Raw genomic sequence first — 11,305 nt, forward strand, 5'->3', positions numbered from 1 at the left:
AGGCCTGCTGTTGCTGTAAATAATTTTGAACTGAAACCTAACACAATTCAAATGATACAACAGTTTGTTTAGTTTGATGGTTTGTAGGACGAGGATCCAAACACTCATTTAGCAAATTTTCTGGAATTCTATGACACTTTTAAGATCAATGGCATTTTTTACGATGCCATTCACCTTCGGTTGCTCCCATTCTCATTAAGGAACAAATTTAAACAGTGGTTAAACTCGTTACCACGGGGGTCAATCACTACTTGGGAACAAATGACCGAAAAATTTTTACTAAAATATTTTTCGCCGGCTAAAACGGCTAAACTAAGGAATGATATTTCTTATTTTGTGCAGAAGGATTTAGAAACACCTAATGATGCATGGGAGAGATATAAGGATCTATTGAGAAGGTGCCCTCACCATGGGTTACCTCTATGGCTACAGGTTCAGACTTTTTACAACAGTGTGAATCCCTCGACAAGGCAACTTATCGATGCAGCCATCGGTGGAGCATTAAACAACAAAACACCTGAAGAGGCTTACGAATTTATTGAAAAATGTCACTGAATAACTATCAGTGGCAAGTCATGAGAAAGAAGTTGACGAAAGCTGCTGGTGTTTTCAACCTCGATGCAGTTACTATACTATCTAACTAGGTAAAACTTTTAAATAAAAAGATTGATAGTTTGTATGGTTCTACTCAGGTACATCCAGTAATGAGGTGTGATTCAAATGGAGAAGGAGTACATAACACAGATTATCCATCCTTCAATCCTAGCACTGAGGAGGAACAGATCCACTATATGGGTAATAATTTTAGACCTCAAAATAACCCATACAGTTTGGAGGAACCATCCCAATTTCTCGTGGGGTGGTCAAGGAAATCAACAACCACAACATCCTCCAGGTTTCCAACAACCACCTTACCAACAAGAAAAGAAATCGAACCTTGAAGAGATGCTCAAAAAATTCATCTCATTGTCAGAAACTCGTTTTCAGAATACCGAAATAGCACTTAAGAATTAGCAAGTGTCAATTCAAGGGCTCGAAACTCAAATAGGACACCTTGATAAGTTGATCTCTAAATGACCACATGGTAGCCTACCAACAACACAAAAATTAACCCAAAAGAGAACCTTCATGCCATTACTATGCGCAACAATGAAGGGTTAGTTGAGGATGAACCGAAACCAAGGCACAACCATATGGTAGATAACGGTAAGGTTGATGTAAGTAAAGAGTATAAACCTCGTGTGCCATACCCTAAGGCGACAAGGAAAGACCACATGGACGAACAATTTGGTAAATTCTTTAAATTATTAAAGAAATTATATATTAACTTACCATTTATTGAAGCTCTTTAGTAGATGCCAAACGCAGTTAAATTTTTAAAGGAACTTTTAGCAAATAAGCGGAAGTTGGATGATGCATCGCATGTGGAATTAAACGCAGTTTGCTCAGCCACTCTACAGAATAAGCTACCCAAAAAATTGAAAGACCCAGGGAGTTTTACGATTCCTTGCTTAATTGGTAGTTTAAACGTTAACAATGCTTTGGCTGATTTAGGTGCAAGTATTAATGTCATGCCCTATAAAATGTTTAAACAACTAGGTCTTGGGAAACCCAAACAAACTAAGACGAGCATTTAATTAGCAAATAAAACAATCAGATTTCCTAGGGGTATTATTGAAGACGTGCTTGTCAAAATTGATAAATTTATATTCCCAATTGATTTTGTTGTTCTAGACATGGAAAAGGATAGTAACGTGCCTTTGATTTTAGGACAACCTTTTTTAGCGACTGCTAGGACTATCATTGATGTTGGCACAGGTGAACTAATACTTCGTGTAGCAGATGACACGATTACTCTCCAAGCTCGTGATTCTGTTAAAATATCTGGTAATCGAGATGATTCGGTTAATTTAAATAATGTTACAACTCAAACTTCTTTGCAGGAGTCCTCTAGGAAGAACGTAATGGAGCCTCATTCTAATCCATGCCACAAAAACGGAATGACTCACAAAGAACGAAGGCTTTAGATCGATGAACTAGATGAATGGCGAACACATGTCAAGGAGAAACCAAAAGCACACGATGAATCAAAGCGGCACCTCGATAAATGTAGGAATGGAACAATGCAATTTAAGGTTAGGGATAAAGTATTCTTAGATGAAAAGGATCCCCGAATTGCTACTTCAGAGCTTAATACAAACGAAGCGACTCCTTTCACGGTACTGAATGTTTTCCCATACAGTACAGTCGAGGTAAATCATTCTCAATTCCGTACTTTTAAGGTAAATATTACACGACTTAAACTTTATGAAGATAATAGAATTCATATTGAGAAAGAGGAGTCTCGACTCCGTGATCCACCGTAATCATGCGAATGAGAGGTAAGTCGAGCTTAGACTCTAAATAAGCGCTTTTTGGGAGGCAACCCGAGCACTAACACTACTAACTAGTTTATTTTAGCTATTTTTACTATTTTTGTACAGGGACAGTGACCCACACAGCTTGGAAACACAGGTGTATCCTTGGCTGTGTGGAAACAGGGCTAAAAATTCCCCAAGTATCGTGCCACACAATCATGAATTTGATCCATACGGCCCTGCGACACGGCCAGTTGCTGGACACACGGCCATGTCTGAGGTAATGTGAAAACTGGAGCCAAATTTTTAAATTTTAAATAAGTCAGAGAGTCACACAGGCAAAGCACACGGTCGTGTGTTCAGACACATGGTCGTGTGTTCAGACACACGGACGTGTGAGGTACCACACTGGCGTGGGAGAAGCGAAGGACATGGAACACGACCGTGTGCGCCACATGGGACTGCCACACAAGCGTATCCTTAGGCCGTGTGACCATTGGGTATTCAATTTTTACAACAAACACGGGCTAAACTCGAGTCACATGATCGTGTCCCCTTTTAAACCCCCAACCCTATTTTTTTTTATTTTGTCCTTTTCCTCTTATCTTCTTCTTCCTCAAACCTTCCTAACTATCACCACAGCCTTTTTCTTCCCCTCACCACCAGCCACCAGCCGCTTCCCTCACCGTCAACTCCCTTTCCCTTATTCTTCTTCTTTTATTTTCATCTTTCGTCCCCCTTCCTTTCTCTTTTCCCCCTCTCCTCTTCTCCCTTCTTCACCGACCACCAACCACCTCCCCCCACCTCCCTTCGAATCGACCACCGGCGTCATTCCCTCCAACCGACCATCACCACTTTCTGTTCCCCCTTTCACCCTTAACATTTATTAATAACAGTATTTTATGTTAATTATTTCTTATGCTTATTCCATTTCTTTATTATTTTATTTTCTTTTCATTAGTATGTCACCCACTATTTGATTTCTATTTAACCTTTGCATTGAATTTCCTCTTTTATCTATATATTTACGATTCTTACTTTTCTTTGTAATATGATTCTTTTCTACTCATTTTTCTTTTCATTCTTTGTTACTATTGTCAGTATTTTTTATGTCTAGCCTACTTTGTCTTTTAGTTCTGATTCATGTTTAGTTTGGATTTTGTTATTTATATAATTATTATTGACCTTCTACATAGAGTCACTTTATGAAGTTTGCTTACTTTTCTATCGAATATTCTGTTTTAGGAGTAAAATTTTATTTTAGGATTATTTACTTTTATTTGACGATACATTCGTTATTGATACACTCTTTTATTATTGCAGATCTATTATGACAAACACTCGAGGCAAATCTAAAATCACCGTCCCTGCTTCAAAAAAGTGGAAAGGTCTTGGTGCAACCTCCTCGAGCGCATCGATCGAAGCTCGTCACCCTTTACTTCGATTCTCATCAAGCTTACAAGACGACTTGTTTCAGATTCTGGGCGTGCGACTGCTGGGTGTGGGTCAATGTATTGACTGGGCCGATTTGGAGCAGATCTACCTTGCTCACCTTGTTCGTTTCCATCTAGATATTGCCTCGTAGGATTGGTTCTTTTCAATTATCGAGCCTACCTATGCAGAGCTGACATTGGAATTCTGCACTACTTTCCACCTACAGCACGTGATGAATACACATGACGAGGCTGGTACTATCGTTTTTAGACTTGGTGAACTTGTCAGGCATATGAGTGTACCTGAGTTTGGAGCTGCTTTGGGCCTCTACACGGAGGAATTCATAGCTTAAGAGAATTTTCTACAGCTTCACCGTCACATACAATATTTTCCATCTTGCTGTTGGATTGATCTTACGGCGAGCACGATTCCCTATGATGTAAGTCACTCGAAGGCGACTTCACTCCCTCCAGCACTACGCTATATCTATGCCATCTTGGCTCACACTTTGACTGGGAAGAGAGAGAGCACAGGAGTAGTTAGCACCATCGACGCATACTTCCTATGGAGCATGGTGACTGGCCATGTATTTGACTTAGCATATTTTATCGCCCTCGCCTTTCACCACCGGACGGATCACCATAAGAGGGGCCTCATCTGCTTTGGCCTTTACGTGACTCACCTCGCTCGATAGTTCGGCCTCTTCGACACTCCAGAGATGTCATCGACACTCACATTAGTCGGCTAGATGTCTCTGCCGGAATTTTCAGCATGATCCACATGCAGATGATAGAGTGACATCGTAGAGTCGACCCTCGTTAGTACAAACTCGTCCACTCTGCTAACCAGGATGAGCTAGAGGACATTACTGACGATGTCCCTCCCCCTCACGAGGACCCACCCCACCACCACCAAGTCACCGACCTCCTGCTGCTATTTTGATATATTTATCTGAACAATTCACTCGCTTTAAGTAGCAGTGTTTCGAGCGATTCGACAGCATCGATGCCACTCTCCGATAGATTTTCCACAACCTCCATATCTCTTCTCCAGCGACACCGGCTCACGACTCTAATGATGAGGACCTTTGAGTCCCTTTTATTATTTTTATTTTTATTTTTATTTTCCTTTATTTATTTTTGAAGACTTATGTTTTATGTTCTAAACTCTACTTATATTTATGGTTATTATCGAATTATCCCTTAATTCTCTTCCACAGTGGTGTTTATTTTCTTATTAGTAACTCAGAATCTTGCATTTCATTAGCCTTAACTACAATTTTCGCTCTCGCTAATCCGAAGATTTCATCCATAATTTCAGGGCAATTTCACTTCTCTCCCTCTCTTCTGATATTATATTTATATTGCTATTATATATCTTTGTACATTGAGGACATTGTACATCTTAAGTGTGGGGAGGTTATTTATGTGATTATTAGAAATCCCTGAATATTTATCTTATTCTCAAATAATCTTCTCATATCATTATTAGAGTAAATTTTGATTGATTTATGATTTTTATTAATATATTTTCTAAATTAAATCATAGGTAACTGTGCATTGATTGCTTAAACTTTAAGACATTAGAGAATCAAGTATGATAAGTTGAAACTTTTGAGAAGTAAAATTGCTAGGTTGTTTCCCTGAATTGAGGTATTATCTTCAAGTTTTGAATTTACAGGATTGACATCAAATACCCATAATTTTCGTGAGATTTTGAGCCTTTTAGAGCATATATCTTTCTTGCTCACTGATTTTATTGATTATAAGTGTGTCAACATTGATTTGTTATTCTAGAACTTGTATCGATTATACATGTCAAGGCCACACCTTTGATTTGATATACGAAAATGATAAAGGCACTTAGGTTTTAACCCATTTTTCCCATAAAAAGCCTACCTACACAATTGACCCTTAGTGAACCCCTTTGAGCTTAACAAACTATTTTTTTTTTAATTTACCCTAAATTTTAACCCTTTTATCATAATTTTTGATTCGCTAAGAATTTTTCTAATTTATTGAGTCCTTTTTTGTCGAGATTTGATTTGGTTGATTGCCTAACTATATTCTTTCATCTGGATCTTATAATTCTCTCTTATACTTGTACTTATTCTTATTCTTTAAAAAAAACATACATACATACATAGTGGTAGTAATTCTTTATTTTTGAGCTTAAGTATTTAATTCCATACTATGAGAAGAAGCTGATGTTTCTTCAATTGATGTTAGTTATTTTTTTAGTTAGATAATTTATCAATTTAATCTTGATTCTAACGGTCTTTTTCAGCCTGTATCCACACCTTTAACCCAAAGCCCCGTTACAACCCTTCAAAGACCTTTTGATTTGTGTATCATCTCATTTATAGTGGTGGGGATTTGATTTTCATGCAAGCCTATGGCAATAACTTTTCATGTTTGACTAATGAGTGCTTAATCATTGAATCTTAAACACATTGAGTAATTTGAGTGAACCTTTAGTGAGGATGACGACCACTGTCAATTTGGAATTAAAGATAATTACTTAGATAAAGGGGGATGCCTATAATTTTATGATTAAAATGCTCAACTTTGACCATTTGAAACTTTAACGTTTTTTTAGTTAAATTTTCAATGTATGACTACTTGTGAATTATTTCGAACATTATTGATGAGAATTATAAGTTGAGAAGAATTTATTTTAATTGTGAGTTGAGGATTTTGCTTGAGGATAAGCAAATGCTTAAGTGTGGGGATATTTGATAAACCGTAATATATAAATATTTTTACCCCATGCTTGACATATTTATGAATTAATTTTCCTTGGTTTAAGTGAATTTGATGCTCCTAATCCTTTAATTTCATGTTTTATACTCAGGAGAGCTTAAGATAGCAAAAAGAGCAAGAAACGGGCCAAAAATGAACAAATTGGGCTTAAATCAGTGTTTCACACGGCCTAAGCACTTCCACACGGGTTATCCATACACCCGTGTGAGGCACACAGACAAACCACACGCCCGTGTGTCATGACCGTGTCGACTAGAAACCAACTCAGAATTACACACGGCTTGAGCACCTGCATACGGGCGTGGCACACAGTCGTGTCCCTGTCAAGCCCAAGTCTAGTTCTACATAGAAAAGGGCACCTTTGAGGGGTTTGGAATCATTTTAAAGCCTATATAAACACCCTATAAGAGGATTAAAGGGGACACACAAAGTTGGAGGCAGAATATACTCAAAAACAACCATCGGAATCACCTCGGAGCTAGGATCTACATCAAGACTGAAGATTTCCATCCAATTTCCTAGAAGTTCTTTGGGTTTCTTTATGTTTTGTTGTTCTCCAAACTTTGAAATGTTTTCCATTATTATTATGAATTAAACTCCCTAAATACCTAAGGGAGATGAAACCTAAGAGGAATCTCATTACTCTTTGATTTATATGATAAATATTTGTTCTTATTCTTAATTGTGAATTTTACTCATTGCTTTAATATTCCAGGATATTAATTTAGGTTTTTGATGTGCTTATTCTGTGGAGGAAAAGTCCCTATTTAAGAGTAGATCATTCATAATTAAGCGGAGTTGTATGCCATCCTAGAGATAGGATGACATAAATCTGTCGGATTAGAGTCAAATCTAATAAGGGAATCCATAGATCGAGTTAATGCAACAATAGGGGTTTTAATTAGAAAGAAATTTCAATTAATCAACCTAGAGTCAGTTGTTTTTAGTCTCGAAGGGGGTATTAACATAAATTAGGGATTTCTACGGAATAAGTCAAATGAATAAATCGTCCAAGTCAAAGGTAATAAGTGAAGTCTAGGTGGATTCTTCCTTAGGTATTGTCTTCCCCATTGGTTTTCCTAAAGTATTTTCCAACTTTCATCTCTGTCGTAATCTTAGTTAATTAGATAATGAGTTTAGTTTAAAAACATTCTCTTAAATTTTAGGCTAGATAATAAAAAGATAGTAATTACTAGTACTTTTAGTCCTCGTGGATACGATATTTTCGGTCTCACCATAACTATACTACTGTTCGATAGGTGCGCTTGCATGTCTATTTCAGTGACCGTTAAAGTTAGTTTACAATTATACTAAAGATATTTTACCGATACTTGGTAAAAGGTATTGATACTTTTCGAAAATGTGTCGATACTTTTTATAATTTTTTGAAAAATCATCAAGTTAGAATGCAAAAACGGTATCGATAAAAATACGATAGGTATCGATACTTTTTAAAAGGTATCGATTGTTACAGCTCATTTTTCAGTGGTATTGGAGACGGTGGTTTCAAAACTCCGTATTCCAATAATTAAGTCAGTAAATATTATTTAATAAAATTTACTAGTTATTATAGTGTTTTATTGAATTTTGAACAAATAATTTTTGTTAATTGGTCAGTTTGTCAATGTACAAGTGGTGTGTACTGAAAGTTAGTGGTTTTAAAAAATAAGGTATCGGGACCTCATTTTCATAAACCAAGCTCATAAATATTAGTGTTGAATGTCTATAGAGCTATTATATAAGTGGATTAAAATTTGGTTCAGTAATTTTGATGTTTGGGTAGTTAATTAAGGTAAAACTACTAAATCGTAAAAATTGCAAAAGTTAATTACTATTGGTTTATATGTGTTAAATGGTTATAAAAACATGAAATGAGGGTCTTAAAAGGAAATTCAACCATGATATATTATAGGACGGTATTGTGGTGAATTATAAGTTAAAATAATGTTTAATTTAGAAAAAAAATTAAATTAATATAAGTTAAATAATAAAATAATATAAGTGATAAAAATAAAGGAAAAGGTACCATCTTTTTTTTTTATCATCTTCAACCAAAGCACTAGAAGAAAAGTTTGGAAGCCATGTTTGAATGCTTCAAAGGTTAGGCCATTTGTATGTAAGTACTATTCGGGTCCATTTTTCGTAAATTTTATATTTTCGAGATCGTTGTAATTTAATCTAGCTAACCTAGGGACTAATTTGTGAAACTGTGTTATTCGAAGTTTTTGGATGTTAATGATAAGTTTATAAGATTGGTTGTTAAATAGGATTATTTTGTAAAGTGAATTTTGTTAGTTTTGAACTTAGGGACTAAAATGAAAATATTTTGAAATTTACACGAAAATTTATGTAATTTTTGAATGTAGAGGGCTGCAAATGAATAAAGATAAATTTGGGTAACATGTTTTCGGCTAAATTGTGATAAATGTATAAGTTTCAATTTTAGGGACTAAATTGAATAAAAGGTAAAAAGTTAAAGAAAAATGTAAAATATTATTAAAGGGTAAAATGCGTGTATTTAGATATTTTAAGGTATTTGAAATGGTTAATTGAGTTAAATTATAATATAGATTAAGAAACGGATCAACTAATCGATAAACACAGAAAAAGGGAAAATTCCCTAAAAATCTTTAGTGTAGTATTCGTTGTCGATTTTGATTAGGTAAGTTTCGTATGAGACTTAATTTGTTAATGACTATTTATTATTGTATTATTTATTTGATTGATAGTTAATTGTTGTAATATGATTATTGTTGGTATCAAAAGAACTATAGTGTAAAATACAAAATATGTTACTAATACGAATATATATATGATATGAAATGATTATGAAATATTAATTTGTTAAGTTACAAATATAAGGTTATTTGATAGGTGAATGGAAATAAGTAAGTGTATGGCTATTTGATATATGTGTGAAAATATTCAAAAGAATGGAAAGATTAAATACGTGATACAAGGCCCGTGTGAACTTAGTGAATAATTAGGATACAAATGACATGTTATTAGGGTCTTTTATAATAGGTACTATGTACTAGTGGTGGATACCTTACCGATGGCTAAGATCTTGCATATATTGCGGATTCTTCATAGCTCGTGTGAGCAGCATTGTGTAACAGTTAATGTCACGATTTATTGGATACCTTATCGATGGCTAAGATCCTGCATATATTGCGGATTCTTCACAGCTCGTGTGAATAGCATTGTGTAACGGTTAATGTTTCGATTTAGTGGATACCTTGCCAATGGCTAAGATTCTGGATGTACTGCGATTCTTCATAGCTTGTGTGAGCAGCACCATGTAATGGTTAATATCTGATTCACATCTTGTGTGAGCAATTTCATTCACAGCTTGTGTGAGCATTATTATCCCGTGGATCCAAGGTATATTCGCTATAGCTCTCCAAGTGATAAAATTAAATGTGATATAAAATGAAATTGTTTAAATAATGTAAATACTAAATCGAAAATGGACACATGAGAATGAAATGATTTAAATGTTGTACTTGTTGAACGCTTTTTATATAGATGAAATTGTATCGTTGAAAATGTTATTTGATTCATATGTGATAATCTCACATATTTTTTTTAAATTGTGATAACAGAGAATTGTTAAATAGCTAGTCCATTTAATTAAATGTGAACTAGGGTAAGTTATAATGTTTTAAGTTGTGATTGATAAATAAGCAAAAAATTATTTGAGTTATAATTGGACAAATGTGTTTTGGATCGTATTAAAGATAAATGACCATATTATAAGATTGTGCAATCTAATGTATTAACCTTTTGAAGTGTTCAGTGATTTATGTGTGAATGAATAGGATGGCAAATGATATCCATACTTGTTACATTAGGTTTTCATAATTTAATTGTAAACTTATCAAGATAGGTTAAATGAATTTCATTCCAGCTTACTAGCCATTTGTAATGCTTATCTTGGTTACTTTTCTATCTTTGAATAGGTTATTTTTAGAACGCATAGATCGAATCAACTCGAAGCTCACACTATCCAATATTTGATTCGGTAATCTTTATTTATTCCAGATTCGGTTATGTGACATGTATATAGGGTTATATTTATGTTTAAGTTACTTTGGATGTTCATGATCTTGGTATAACGATGTTGATGATGTTGGATGATTGTGAATTATTATGAGAAATGAAGTGGTAAGTGAGTAGCTTCTTGAAATGTGTTTTACTCAAGGCAATGGATATGCACATGTAGTTGGTGTTTTAAAAGTTCATATGTATATATATTTATGTTGTGTTATGTTATGTTTTGGCTATGTAAATATTGTTGTGGTGCTTTGTTTAATTAGTACTTTTAGCTTATAAATATGTACAAGTATATGTAAGTGGTTTTGGTCATTTTTGTAAGCTTGGTTTGGAATGTGATGAGGTGCAATGGCTTTATTGATAGGCTTATGTTTGTGGATTGGTGATTGATGAATCTGAACTTGTATATGTTTGATTTGATATGTCAATTATGGCATATTGGTTAGGCACTTAAGATTTATGAATATGTGATGATTTTGATATGTTTTGATGAGTTTTGAATAGGTTTGAACACAACACGGCCATATCCTATGGTTACGCATAGCTTCGAGCTATCATACGGCCATTAACCCTTTGTTTTACATCTTCACCCCATTTTTCTAACATGTTATAATTAAGACTCTGCTTCATTTTCAATTGTTTTATATTTATAATATGTTTTATTTAACACCGTTAGGACATGAATGACATGATTTT

At 34.6% G+C, this 11,305-nt stretch overlaps 1 non-coding gene across 1 annotated transcript; it reads right to left on the minus strand.

Moving 5' to 3' along the window:
- Window positions 1-309: 309 nt before the first annotated feature.
- On the minus strand, window positions 310-416 carry LOC128281889 (small nucleolar RNA R71). Its single transcript, XR_008272172.1, has one exon. It is a non-coding gene; the product is annotated as a small nucleolar RNA R71 (small nucleolar RNA).
- Between the last annotated feature and the right edge of the window lie 10,889 nt (window positions 417-11,305).

The sequence above is a fragment of the Gossypium arboreum genome, chromosome 1 (assembly GCF_025698485.1).
Source record: "Gossypium arboreum isolate Shixiya-1 chromosome 1, ASM2569848v2, whole genome shotgun sequence".
Classification (NCBI taxonomy): domain Eukaryota; kingdom Viridiplantae; phylum Streptophyta; class Magnoliopsida; order Malvales; family Malvaceae; genus Gossypium; species Gossypium arboreum.